Below are 15,318 nucleotides of genomic sequence, written 5' to 3' on the forward strand. Positions count from 1 at the left end.
CCTTTTCACATTTACAGTTTTTTCTGCGCACGCTCGAAACTCAGTCTACGCTTACAAATCTTTTTGAGAGTGATTTCACGCTCCAAAAAAAAAACAAACAAACTGCAAATGTGTAGCTCAGGCAGCCTAGTTAGTTGATTGTCTGCACTGTCGATCGGTCATTTATTGGTCATATTTAGTGATTTAATAACTATACGTTTAGCATCTATGTACATGTGTTAAAACTAGACAAAGCGCCACTATGCACACGTAAAGAAAACATTACATATAAAACCTTATGTAAAAAAAGATCGAAATAGGATTGTTTGTACCAGAGGCTGTGAAGCGTCCGTCGCTGATTCCTCCGCCAAGGGCTGTGTACGGTAGCTGTGATGAACAGTGACCGGTCGACAGTGCAAGTGTTTGCTGGGTGGGTGATACTTCAGGAGCAAGTTGGTTGCTATCATATTCAACGGCTTAAAATAAAACAACTTGCTAAGACACTAAAGTGATACTGTACTAAAACAGTAGCTTAATATCTGTATTCACTTGTTTGTTTCCACATTCTGCTGAATGGTTAATCTATGCAGCTGATGACTGCAATGAATTCAGTATGTTTATATTTTACAAATGTTGTGTCTCGAATTGGTGACTGTACCTGTGATTGTGTGCAGTTGTAACATGTGAAATAGCATGCTGCTGTAGCAGGACTACTTGATAAGGGGATTGTAATCTGTTTTCTCCTAGGTAACCAGGCTTCTTTCAAATGTTTTGTTGTACGTTGCTTTATTGCACATGTCGTTTTTTTTTAATTGATTTAGTGGTGTCTTAATTAGATAATTGCCCTGGTTATTTAAATTGTTCCTTTGTTTGCGATGGGGAGAGGAAGTAGCATTAATAAGGCCTTACAGGGCATGCGACATTAAAGGAACACCGATATAGAACTGGAGTGCATGAGAATGGGTTATGTATGGAATGTAGTGGAAAGGAAACAGTGGAGCATCTGAGGGATTGCAATATTTCCAATATTTTTTTTGAAATGGTACAGGTGATAGAAAAATAGAAAAAGGTATTATTGGGTGTATTGCAAAATATATTAGGAAGACTCAAGAATATTTAACATACAGAGATTTTAAAAGGTTAAGTGTTCACAGCAGTTTTAATAGCCAAATCTGAACAGTAGGTGGTGACAATAAGTTTTGCTAGAAACTTGGTGACCATTAACAGAACAGAAGAAGAAACAGGAGAGAAGAAGGGACGGTAGGTGTGGGACTTGGTATTCGGTGTGCCGCTATAGAGGGGAGGGCTCGGAAGACGCATTTTGTCGGTGTCCTGCGGTGTTAAAGCCAGGTGAGTATAATTCTAAAAGTAAAGTGTTTGGCATTTGGAAATCTTGCATATTGAATAAAGCTGCAAGACATGTGGTTACTTCCCGGTCTCAGGTTGTGTTTTTGTTGGATCAAAGCATTAAAGCGGCAGGTTAAGAGCCCCATACCTTCTGTTTGCTTATTATTACTAAACGCTGTGTCCTTCTCCTCTCATCTGGTTTAAAACGGGGAAAGCCTTTTTATTTGATTTCGCTGGCCAGCAATTACGGTTGGGGAGGCATTTCTTCTTTGTCAAAGTAGGTCAGTCAGTTTGGGGCTTGCCTTCAGTGCACTGTAAAGGCCTGGTCTCGCAGGCGACAACAAGGTGGCCACACACTGGCGACATTTCTCCCACTTAGGACGGTGTTCTATTTTTCAGGCAACACGAGGGCAACATTTTCAATAACAGCCAATTAAATTTGATAGTAGTGTCACATGATAAGGCTCGACCATAACGTCAGACCGTGTATATGATGCATTCTGATTCCTGCATTTCATCCAATTAATTGTATGTAGTCTATAGATATGCATTACAGTGTGTATGTGGATAAGCGAATGTTAATGTCCACAATTACAATACATATTTAAACTATGAATACTATTCTACAATAATAAAATACACGTGTAGCATATTTTTTAAAATAGTTTTTTTTATTAATTTGCTGTGTATGCAGTTATTTAATTAAATAATAATAATTATTAAATTTGGCATGGTTTTGTTTGTAGAAGGTGGGTGTTACTAACTGGTGCGGGTGAGGACAACAGCCACCTAACTGACCTGCTAGTTAGTTAAGAACATAAAGTTTACAAACGAGATGAGGCCAATCTTGCTTGTTTGATTGTTAGTAGCTTATTGATCCCAGAATCTCATCAAGCAGCTTCTTGAAGGATCCCAGGGTGTCAGCTTCAACAACATTACTGGGGAGTCGGTTCCAGACCCTCAAAATTCTTTGTGTAAAAAAGTGCCTTCTATTTTCTGTTCTGAATGCCCCTTTATCTAATCTCTATTTGTGACCCCCGGTCCTTGTTTCTTTTTTCAGGTCAAAAAAGTCCCCTGGGTCGACATTGTCTGTACCGTTTAGAACTTGGAATTCAGATCACTGCGAAGTCTTCTTTGTTCAAGACTGAACAGATTCAATTCTTTTAGCCTGTCTGCATACGACATGCCTTTTAAACCCGGGATAATTCTGGTCGCACTTCTTTGCACTCTTTCTAGAGTAGCAATATCCTTTTTGTAACGAGGTGACCAGAACTGAACACAATATTCTAGATGAGGTCTTGCTAATGTATTGTAAAGTTTTAACATTACTTCCCTTGATTTAAATTCAACACTTTTCACAATATATCCGAGCATCTTGTTGGCCTTTTTTATAGCTTCCCCACATTGTCTAGATCAAGACATTTCTGAGTCAACATAAACTCCTAGGTCTTTTTCATAGATTCCTTCTTCAATTTCAGTATCTCCCATATGATATTTATAATGCACATTATTATTGCCTGCGTGCAGTACCTTACACTTTTCTCTATTAAATGTTATTTGCCATGTGTCTGCCCAGTTCTGAATGCTGTCTAGATCATTTTGAATGACCTTTGCTGCTGGAACAGTGTTTGCCACTCCTCCTATTTATGTGTTGTCTGCAAATTTAACAAGTTTGCTTACTATACCAGAATCTCTCTCTCTCTCTCTCTCTCTCTCTCTCTCTCTCTCTCTCTCTCTCTCTCTCTCTCTCTCTCTCTCTCTCTCTCTCTCTCTCTCTCTCTCTCTCTCGATTTGTATGTACAAATAATGTGATATCTTTTAACAATTATAAGTCGTCCTGGATAAGGGTGTCTGCTAAGAAATAAATAATAAATACAAATATAACTGGGTTTATATAATGTGTGTCAGTCTGCCAGTCTATTAAATTAACCAATAAATTAATCCTTAATCCTTGGGGACCCCTGTATACTACTGCTGACTTTTCAAATACAGTTGCTCTCCTGTGTGTGTTTATTAACTATTTGGTTTTGTTGAAGAATCCTTGCTGGGGAGATCTGTTTCTATCTATCCACCATCGGTCAATGAGAAATGCAATTGTTGCTAGGCCCTTGTCTAAGGACCCTTCCTGTTGAATACAGTGTATTTTTTAGCTGCCTTTATTTAAATGTTAAACCTTTAGGTAGAGTTCGGGGGGCGAGAGCTAGGGCTTTTCTAATTTCAGCCTGTCAATCATCATTAATCTCTATGTCAATCATCATCGAAATCCTATTTAAAGCTTAGTCACATCTATCTCCCTTTTCAAATGTTTTACTTTTCCCTCCTCCTCCTTTTGTACCATGTGTCTCTGTCATCAGTCCCCGCTGGGGGGCAAGTGATCTCACTGCCCAACCTTGGGTCAGGCTATGTCACTATGTCACCCCCGGCCACACCTATCCTCTCGCAGCTCATGCGCTATTACTTAACTAAAATCAGAGGCTCATTCTTTCTTCATACTATTTGCTCAGGTTTTAGCCTGCTGTGTGCTTAGCGCTCAATGTCCCAACTAACCTTTCTACTTTCTACCTATTTCCAGATTCCCTGAGGGAGCTCTCTGCTCCCATCGCAAGCAGCTCTCCAATAAACAGGGTAACTACTTTTCTGTCCGTTCAATTTTCAGGTTTGCATCCACTACCTATTCCACCCTCAAGGGATTCAGGTTTGCATCCTCTACCTATCCTCAAGGGGTGCTGGGTACAGTCTTGGAGGCCACACCTCTCCTCATATAGCAAGACAACCTCTTTTATATTTTCTGTAGAGGTCTCTCTACCAACTCAAACTACAAACTAACAAACTATTCTTATAGCCTGGGCTCCTACCCGTGAACTGACTTTCTCTTATTAAAACTGTGATAGATTGTATTGTTTATTTGAACTGATTTTTATGTAACTGTGTGATTATTGTAATAAAACATTTTGGACTCTGCCTCTGCCACTCTGTTACTATCTCTGGTCACTTTACCTCTATTCAGCGAACCTGTTGTGTTTCCTGAAAAACGGACAAGGGTTGGAACTGGCCAAATGAAGTCAAAATGTTATAAGTTCAGGAGGCTCCCGAGTGGCACATCCAGTAAAGGTGCTCCATGTGGAGTGCAGGATGTGGCCTATAGTCTGGACGTTGCGAGTTCGAGTCCAGGCTTTTCCTTTGCCGACCGAGGACGGGAGGGAGGGTTAGGTCAGCCAGGGTGTCCTCGGCTCACCCCGCACCAGCGACCCCTGTAGTCTGGCCTGGCGCCCGCGGGCTTGCCTGTAAGCTTCCTGAGAGCTGTGTTGCTGCCACCTGGTCTGAATGCCAACTCCACTTTGTTGCATTCACATTTTCATTCATTTAAGGGCTGCGCAAACTGATCTAATCAATACTATACAGCGCATTCTCAGCCACTGTCCAGACGGGAAGAAAAAAAACAACTAAGAAGCTTAAATACTACTAATACTGTATGAGCGAAATGCTATTGTTGTTTGTGTGTGTGTGTGTGTATATGTCTGGAAGTTCTTGGGAGAGGTATAACTTTATTTTTTTTGCGATCGTGCCTTTCAAAAGCTGTATATTTAGTAAAAGTCAAGAACTGACAACGGTGTATCTTTTCACACATGTAGAGTAATATAAAAGTGAAAATCATCCAATTGACTGCTTTGGCACCTGTGTGTGTATATATACAGTGCCTTGCATAAGTATTCACCCCCCTTGGACTTTTCCACATTTTGTAGTGTTACAACCTGGAATTAAAATGGATTTAATTGGGATTTTTACCATTTGATTTACACAACATACTTAACACTTTGAAGGTGCAAAATATTTTTTATTGTGACACAAAGGTTAATTAAACAAAAAAAAGACATTTGTTGGTTGCATAAGTATTCACCCCCCTGAGTCAATACTTGGTAGAAGCACCTTTGACAGCAATTACAGCTGTGAGTCTTTTTGGGTAAGTCTCTATCAGCTTTGCACATCTGGGTCCTGCAATTTTTGCCCATTCTTCTTGGCAAAATTGCTCAAGCTCTGTCAAGTTGGATGGGGACCGTTGGTGAACAGCAATTTTCAAGTCTTGCCACAGATTCTCAATCGGATTGATGTCTGGGCTTTGACTGGGCCATTCTAAGACATTCAGGTTCTTGTTTTTAAACCACTCCAGTGTAGCTTTTGCTGTGTGTTTAAGGTCATTGTGCTGCTGGAAGGTGAACCTCCGCCCCAGTCCCAGGTCTCTTGCAGACTGAAACAGGTTTTCCTCTAGAATTTCCCTGTATTTGGCTCCATCCATCTTGCCCTCAATCCTGACCAGTTTCCCAGTCCCTGCCAATGAAAAGCATCCCCATAACATGATGCTGCCACCACCATGCTTCACCGTGGGGATGGTGTTCTCAGGGTGATGAGCAGTGTGGCTTTGCGCCACAGATAGCGTTTTGCGCTAAGGCTAAAAAGTTAAATTTTGGTCTCATCAGACCAGAGAACCTTTTTCCACATGTTTGCTGTGTCTCCCACATGCCTTTTGGCAAAATCCAAACAGGATTTGATATGGGTTTTGTTAATGGCTTTCTTCTTGCCACTCTTCCATAAAGCCCAGCTTTGTGGAGCGTCCGGGTTATAGTTGTCCCATGGACGGTTTCTCCCATCTCAGCTGTGGATCTCTCCAGCTCCTTCAGAGTTACCATTGGCCTCTTGGTTGCTTCTCTGACTAATGCCCTCCTTACCTGGTCACTGAGTTTTGGTGGACGGCCTTCTCTAGGCAATGATGACGATGATGATGATGATGATGACCTCAGAATAGAATGTTCATTCCAAATGGCTCCAAAGTGCCTAGTTAAGGGAGCAAAATCCTAATTTACTATCCATGATACTTTTACTTGCATTAGTAAAGGAATAGTATATTGCATTGGCTGCATCAAATGTAACAAGCTATATATTGGTAAAACAAAACGACGCTTGGCTGATCGCTTCGTGGAACATCTGAGAAGTATACGAATTAACACCTCTACCTTTCCCGTCGCCAGACATTTTAACAGAAATGACCACACTATAGAAGACATCACAATTTGTGGGATGGTTCAATGCTATGGAACTAATGCTGTCAGGAAACAAAAGGAATGTGAACTTATTTTCAAACTAGGTACTTTGGAGCCATTTGGAATGAACATTCTATTCTGAGGTCATCATCATCATCATCATCATCAACATTCTGGATTTTTTTTTAAAAGACTACTTGTTTGTTTTTTTATCAACTTCTTAAAGCAGTGTGCGCGTTAAGTAAGTGAGCCGCTCAGAGTGAGAACGCTCAGAAAGCACACTGAGCAGATTTAAATGATTTAACGCTCTGCTCCACGAGAGCGCTGAGCGACTTTTAAAAATGGTGAATAATAATTATTAATTAGGTGATGGTAGATGAAATGACCCCGTGTGGTTACTGTCCCCTGCTGAACATCGCTGAGTTCGGCGCTCTGTTTGGACTGAACCTCATATCTGGCTGTGTTTAATACCGACAATACCGACGTTAATAATGAGAATTATGAATAATATTAATACTACAAGCCTAATAATAATACACTAATAACTATAAAACAGCTCTACATTTAAAAAAAAAGAAATTAAATGATACAAATTCGAAAACAACAATTTTTACCATCTTATTTAGCCAATTAATACATAACTTCATAAGTCGAAACCAGTTCATCGTTCTTGACAAACGTATTTGTCAATCCTGCCTGTCATCTCCACTTGTTTCCTGCAGGTGTCCATTCCGTCCGCTCACTCTGATCACTGATGAAAAATGCTCAGGAGCGCTCTGAGCGGCTCAGCGGGAGTGGAACTGAGCGAGTCGTTAAGTTGATTTTTTTACTGAGCCGCTCACTTACTTAACGCACCCACTGTTTTTTTGTATTCGGCCGATGAAGGACTTGTAGTCCGAAACGTCCTGATAATTGATTTGTAATCAATTATTCTACCTTTTTAAGTACCTGAAATATCCTTTTCTCTTTTTTCTTTTTTCTTTTTTCTTATATATATATATATATACAGTGCCTTGCGAAAGTATTCGGCCCCCTTGAACTTTGCAACCTTTTGCCACATTTCAGGCTTCAAACATAAAGATATGAAACTGTAAGTTTTTGTGAAGAATCAACAACAAGTGGGACACAATCATGAAGTGGAACGAAATTTATTGGATATTTCAAACTTTTTTAACAAATAAAAAACTGAAAAATTGGGCGTGCAAAATTATTCAGCCCCTTTACTTTCAGTGCAGCAAACTCTCTCCAGAAGTTCAGTGAGGATCTCTGAATGATCCAATGTTGACCTAAATGACTAATGATGATAAATAGAATCCACCTGTGTGTAATCAAGTCTCCGTATAAATGCACCTGCACTGTGATAGTCTCAGAGGTCCGTTTAAAGCGCAGAGAGCATCATGAAGAACAAGGAACACACCAGGCAGGTCCGAGATACTGTTGTGGAGAAGTTTAAAGCCGGATTTGGATACAAAAAGATTTCCCAAGCTTTAAACATCCCAAGGAGCACTGTGCAAGCGATAATATTGAAATGGAAGGAGTATCAGACCACTGCAAATCTACCAAGACCTGGCCGTCCCTCTAAACTTTCAGCTCATACAAGGAGAAGACTGATCAGAGATGCAGCCAAGAGGCCCATGATCACTCTGGATGAACTGCAGAGATCTACAGCTGAGGTGGGAGACTCTGTCCATAGGACAACAATCAGTCGTATACTGCACAAATCTGGCCTTTATGGAAGAGTGGCAATAAGAAAGCCATTACTTAAAGATATCCATAAAAAGTGTCGTTTACAGTTTGCCACAAGCCACCTGGGAGACACACCAAACATGTGGAAGAAGGTGCTCTGGTCAGATGAAACCAAAATCGAACTTTTTGGCAACAATGCAAAACGTTATGTTTGGCGTAAAAGCAACACAGCTCATCACCCTGAACACACCATCCCCACTGTCAAACATGGTGGTGGCAGCATCATGGTTTGGGCCTGCTTTTCTTCAGCAGGGACAGGGAAGATGGTTAAAATTGATGGGAAGATGGATGGAGCCAAATACAGGACCATTCTGGAAGAAAACCTGATGGAGTCTGCAAAAGACCTGAGACTGGGACGGAGATTTGTCTTCCAACAAGACAATGATCCAAAACATAAAGCAAAATCTACAATGGAATGGTTCACAAATAAACATATCCAGGTGTTAGAATGGCCAAGTCAAAGTCCAGACCTGAATCCAATCGAGAATCTGTGGAAAGAACTGAAAACTGCTGTTCACAAATGCTCTCCATCCAACCTCACTGAGCTCGAGCTGTTTTGCAAGGAGGAATGGGCAAAAATTTCAGTCTCTCGATGTGCAAAACTGATAGAGACATACCCCAAGCGACTTACAGCTGTAATCGCAGCAAAAGGTGGCACTACAAAGTATTAACTTAAGGGGGCTGAATAATTTTGCACGCCCAATTTTTCAGTTTTTTATTTGTTAAAAAAGTTTGAAATATCCAATAAATTTCGTTCCACTTCATGATTGTGTCCCACTTGTTGTTGATTCTTCACAAAAAATTACAGTTTCATATCTTTATGTTTGAAGCCTGAAATGTGGCAAAAGGTCGCAAAGTTCAAGGGGGCCGAATACTTTCGCAAGGCACTGTATATATATATATATATATATACACATCTCTGGAAAAAATTAAGAGACCACTGCAAAATTATCAGTTTCTCTGGTTTTACTATTTATAGGTATGTGTTTGGGTAAAATGAACATTTTTGTTTTATTCTATAAACTACTGACAACATTTCTCCCAAATTCCAAATAAAAATATTGTCATTTAGAGCATTTATTTGCAGAAAATGACAACTGGTCAAAATAACAAAAAAGATGCAGTGTTGTCAGACTTCGAATAATGCAAAGAAAATAAGTTCATACTCATTTTTAAACAACACAATACTAATGTTTTAACTTAGGAAGAGTTCAGAAATCAATATTTGGTGGAATAACCCTGATTTTCAAGCACAGCTTTCATGCGTCTTGGCATGCTCTCCACAAGTCTTTCACATTGATGTTGGGTGACTTTATGCCACTCCTGGTGCAAAAAATTCAAGCAGCTCGGCTTTGTTTGATGGCTTGTGACCATCCATCTTCCTCTTGATCACATTCCAGAGGTTTTCAATGGGGTTCAGGTCTGGAGATTGGGCTGGCCATGACAGGGTCTTGATCTGGTGGTCCTCCATCCACACCTTGATTGACCTGGCTGTGTGGCATGGAGCATTGTCCTGCTGGAAAAACCAATCCTCAGAGTTGGGGAATATTGTCAGAGCAGAAGGAAGCAAGTTTTCTTCCAGGACAACCTTGTACTTGGCTTGGCTTGGCTTGAGGGGGGAGGAGAAAATATGTGCTGCAGGACTACATTTCCCAGAATTCCACAGGGTTACCATTTTAAAGTGAAGCACCTGAGGCTGATTAAGGCAGGGGAAACCCTATAGAGTAGGCGGATGGAGAAAGGCCATGTGCAGAGCAGACCTGTGTAAACAAGAAAAGGTTCTGCGTGAACATAGGGTGAACCTATTTGTGTGTGAAACAACTGGGGTTTGACTGGTAAACAGCTTAGCTGTCTGGTGTTAGTTAAAAGCTTGCAAAGTACAGTTTAGTACTCCACGTATTTTGTGTTTTGCTAGTTTATTTTCTGTAATTAATAAAAGTGCATGAAAGTGCCTAAAAAGTACTGTTCTGTGTCTTGGTCTGCTTTTAAAAGGGTGCAATGAATTTGAGCCGTCAGGCTTTGTTACTATATATACAGTGTATATATATAGTTGTAGGCAAAAGTTTACATACCCCAATGGGAATTTATCATTTCTAGAAATTTCTCAAAAACAAATAATTGCAGGAAAAATCTTTTGTAGCAAAAGTTTTTGCTTTTGTGGATGAGGAACAAGTTACAAGATTTCTACAATTATTTATTTTAGCAATTATTTTTTGCAAAATTCAAAGAATGCTAATTCAAAAGTATTCATACCCTGACAAGGGAAATGAAATTAATAGCTAGTTGAGGTACCTTTAGCAATAATAACCTATTTTAAACAATTAGGATATTTGTCAATGAGCTTTTGGCATTATTCATTAGTGATTTTTGACCATTCTTCAACAAAGCATTGTTCCAGTTCATTCAAATTTCGAGGACTTCTCTTGTGCACAGCCTTCAACTCATACCAAAGATTCACAATCGGATTTAGATTGGGACTTTGACTAGACCATTCCAGAACCTTGATTTTATTCTTCTTTAACAATTCTAAAGTAGATTTTGATGTGTGCTTTGGACTTTCTCCAAACGTAACGACTATCAGCATGACCAAATAGCTCGATTTTTGTTTCATCACTCCACAAAACATTTGACCAGAACTCATATCCATCATTTAAATGCCGTTTTGCAAACTTTAAGTGATTGTCCTTGTGACGTTTTCCTAAGAGTGGCTTTTTCTTTGGCCTGCGACTACTGAGACATTCACCATGCAATACTTGACCTATGGTTGAAATGGAAATCCCAGTCCCACCTGCAGCCAATTCACTTTGAATATCTTTGGCAGTCAATCTCGGATTGTTATTAACCTTCCTCACAATTCTTCTTCTTGTTCTTGGTGAAAGAACCTTCTTTCTTCCAGACCGAGGGAGCATTGTGACAGTACCATGAGTCTTGTACTTCTTGATAATAGAAACAATATTTGAAATTGTGATACTGAAATGCTTGGAACTATCCTTCTCCAGCTTTATGACAATAACTCATTTTCTGCCTAAGGTCTTCAGATAGATCTTTACTTTGTCCCATATTGACTTACTGGTAATGACAGCAATCATCCTATGCCTAACCCTTTTATACTTTCTAAGAATGTTCACCTACAATCCAGCATTTTCTAGACTTTTCTAGAATTAGGTTCTTCATTATCATATTGAAATTTCTAGCACCTTGTAGACAATACTATCATAGCATCAAAGGGTTTGAATTAGCATTTTTGGAGTTTTGCAAAAAAAAAACAAATCTATTTCTTGTAACTTTTTTTGCTCGTCTACAAAAATACATTTTTCCTAAAATTCTTTGTTTGAGATTCTCTAAAAGGAATAAAAACACCATAATGGTACAACACTGGCAAGAAGCAGCTTGTTTAGAGGAGTTAGATTGTGGTTCTAAGCAGTTCTGTGTTAGTTTTATACTTAATTCTTCTAATGCTTTCAGAAAGTATGCTTTCAGTCATTGCCCTTTAGTCAATCTTAGTGTCTGATACATCAGCTTAGTGTCCGATACGAATAAATCATACGATAAATATAGAAAATGCATCTGCACCTTGGACTTTGGTATGTACTACATCAGTACGTTGTTATAAAGTGGAAAGGTGTGTCATTTTTTTCACAGTCTCTTGCGTTGGCTGACCTAGAAAGACAACCCAGTGCCCTCGGCAGGTTCTTATTTTTTGAGTATATAGATTCACTGGCTTCTAAGCAACTACAGAAGAGCAAACACGATTGGAAGTCTTCACTCCATAGCAAATATCATAGGTATCACAATGAGGATTTTGTTCTGTTTAGCTATCCTTCTGCACGCTGCTATCTGTTCAATATATGACATTGGTAAGATCGTCTATCTGTCTCTGTCTGTCTGTCTACTATATAGTGAGATTGTATTTATACCTTCAAGGGACAGAATATCGGTCTTTTTTTTAAAACCTATTATACAGTAATGTGCCAATTTATTAGAACACCTCGATTTGTCATTTATATCCTTAAATACCTACCTGCATGAAAACCTCTTTGTGTGAGACTTAGTAATTAGTGATGTAGAAACAATAGGCACTCTTGTGAAAATGCTAGATCACTTTGTGCTTTAATAGGCATCTTGAACAACTTTAAAAAAGTAACATGCATTTTACCATTTGTGTATGTGTGTTCCTTTTCTCTTATTATTTTTTAATGAATTCCACACATGGCCTATTAAAATCATCAATTAAATCAGACAATTGCTAATTTGCTTATTTGACAATTTTCCAAGATTATCAGATACAGTGGTTTGGATTTCATATGCACAACAAATCAAAACAACAGAAGCAATGGGGTGTTCTAATACATTTTCACACTACTGTAGCAATCTATTTTGATTAACTGGTATCAAACATTTACACAAGAGACACAGGATTTAAAGGGTTATCTGCTGTTCAGTTTAGTTTATTCACTTTTGGGCCTGCAGGGCCAGCACAGGTACAGCTCAATAGTGAAAGCATCGCGAATACAAAGAGACATCTAAATAAATATATTAGAAAAATAAAAACACATGATCACAGTTTCATTATAGCTTAAACAATTTCAAGCACAGATGCCACTGAACTGCAAATTTAAAGCCAGAGAGGCATGGCAATATATTTTAGTCTCGTCAAGGGTTGGTTTCGAAAACCCAAGTGTAAAGCAATACAGAGCTTCTCCACCTCCCTTTAATCCACATTGCTCCAGGATTATTTAGTACTGTACATGTTGGCTTGTTCTTTATTTCCATTAAGACATCTTTCCTTTTTTTTCACCAGTTATTTCAGGGGTTTTTGAGTCCAGTATCACTACATTTAATTACACTCAATCCAGAGAGTACTGTCTGTCGCAGAATGCAGCTTTAGCAACCTTAGAGCAGGTGACCAGTGCTCGGAACATCAGCTTCCAGACCTGCAGGTAACGTATGCACTGAGAGTGTGGTTAGAATTGAACACATTCAGTACCATATACATTTTCAGAATGTTTAATTTAATTTCTTACTTTTTAATTTGTCATTTTGTGTCATTCTCTGCTGTTTATGTTTGCACTGCTTATTAAATATTCTGCTTCGAAAAGCTGAACTTCTGAAATGAGGCAAGTTTTCTAAATGGCCGCTGGGGGTGGGTGTCAGCCACACCTCTGCAACTGATCTGTAAAGTCAATGGAAAAACATCTTTCACAAGGAACTGGAAATTAGAGATGCACACCACCCTAGTGGGTCAGAGTTCTCACTTCAGAAATTCAGCTTTTAGACAATGCTTGAAAAAAGATGTGATAGTAATCCTGAAAAATAGTAATCTAAGCAGAAAAAAACTATAGAGAGTGATAGAGGTGTGATAGAGGAGTGATCCTGGGACACTATCACCCCTCATGTAAATGTGCTTTATTTTGCTCTTATCTGCCCCTATTTTACTGCATTTAATCCTGTACTTCAGAATACTGTAATCTGCCAAGTGCTTAACCTGTAGTACTTTATATTTAATCATATCCTGATGTAACTATCACTATTTAATCATACCCTGATGTAACTATCACTATTATCTGCTGTATTATTGAATTGTGGTTGTCACACTTATACTTTGCTTGAACAAAAGTTATTGTATTTCTTGCTCTTATTGTATTACTTGTATTGCAACACTTGAAATGTATTTGCTTACGATTGTAAGTCGCCCTGGATAAGGGTGTCTGCTAAGAAATAAATAATAATAATAATAATAATAGAGGTCATAGTAGGATATTAAAACGGAAATAATTGAAGTACTTACAAATGATTCAACCTCTTACATTGGGGTCTGTTTCACCTTGATTACCATTATCAAATACATTATCTTGGTTGAGTCAATTGAAAATAACCCATAATCTGCACAACCCACATACCAATACATTGAATTCCATTTACATTGCAATCGAATATCAATAAAAAAAAACAACAACATGTGTTTTGAAGGATCCTTCCACATTACAATTTGAATACATTGCTCTGTACTTGTAATATTCTCATATCATGTAAACCTAATTTTTAAAGCATCAGAGATTTTATACTACAATCTATTTCTGAACCACATTCAGTTTGACTTTTTTTATGGAAGTAAATGCTTTGGCTCGCCCTTCATTTTCATGATGTAACTTTTCGATGGCAGGTATGGATGGGTGGAAGAGCAGTGAATTCTTCTTGCCCGTACCACAACGATCAAGACTTGTGGCAACAGTAATATAGGCATCATTAAAAAAGGGCCCTGTGGATACTACACTGCACCCAGTGCCTACTGCTACAAAACCAATGGTAACCATCTCGGGTCTCTTGAGTTCGAGAGCTAGTGTGTTCTAGTGGAAATGCCTGGTTATTTGATTTATAAGCTGGTTAATTTAGTTTGTGTGCTTTACTGTACTGCTACACATGTACATCGTTTGTAAAACACTTTCTTAAAAACAATTCTTTGTTATGTACAATACAGTAAATACCACAAAACACTAAAACAAATATTGCAAAGCTGATTGAGATTGGCGTGGTAAGATGTACAATAATACAATGTTGCTTGGTCTCTGCTCAGTTACTTTACAAGTCTTTCATTTCCCAAAAAGATTTCTGTGCATCTTCCTGATCTAGTTAACTGTACAACCAGTTCCATGTATAACGCCTATTCAGAATTAAAACATAACAGCAAAGGATATGACAATACTGAAGAGGTTTTGGAATACAGTGGTAAAAATCAGTTCGGCTCTGTTTCTTCACACAGTGTCTTTTACAGATGTATACGTGGTCTATCCTCCATTTGGGAACAGTACCATGACATACAGTGAAGCTATGCAACGGTGTTTATCCCTTGGTGATAGCTTGGCATCAAAGAAACAACTGAGTAGTACATCCACACCCATCCCTGATGGCATGTAAGTAATAAAACTGCTTTTCATTGCGGGCGGGGCAGGGTGGGGTGGGGTGGGGTGGGGGTAGGGGGGCAGAGAAACTCCCTAAGGGCCTTATTATCTCAATGGCACTCTGCAGTGCTGACAAACCTTTTCTTTGGAACTAGACTGACACTTAAAAAATCTACAAAAACAATATACCACTATTTGTTTTATTTTTTGTCTTGATCTAAATCAGGGTTGGCCAAAGCTGGCCCTTCCACTCCTGGTCTTTGTTCCAGCTCTGTTCTAAATTGTTTAAACCCTTAAGGTACACTGGGATT

At 38.8% G+C, this 15,318-nt stretch overlaps 1 long non-coding RNA gene across 1 annotated transcript; it reads left to right on the top strand.

Moving 5' to 3' along the window:
• Positions 1-834: 834 nt before the first annotated feature.
• On the top strand, positions 835-15,013 carry LOC131700830 (uncharacterized). Its single transcript, XR_009308643.1, has 3 exons — positions 835-1,329; positions 12,910-13,048; positions 14,881-15,013. It is a non-coding gene; the product is annotated as an uncharacterized LOC131700830 (long non-coding RNA).
• The last annotated feature ends 305 nt before the right edge of the window (positions 15,014-15,318 follow it).

Source organism: Acipenser ruthenus, chromosome 2 (genome assembly GCF_902713425.1).
Source record: "Acipenser ruthenus chromosome 2, fAciRut3.2 maternal haplotype, whole genome shotgun sequence".
Taxonomy (NCBI): domain Eukaryota; kingdom Metazoa; phylum Chordata; class Actinopteri; order Acipenseriformes; family Acipenseridae; genus Acipenser; species Acipenser ruthenus.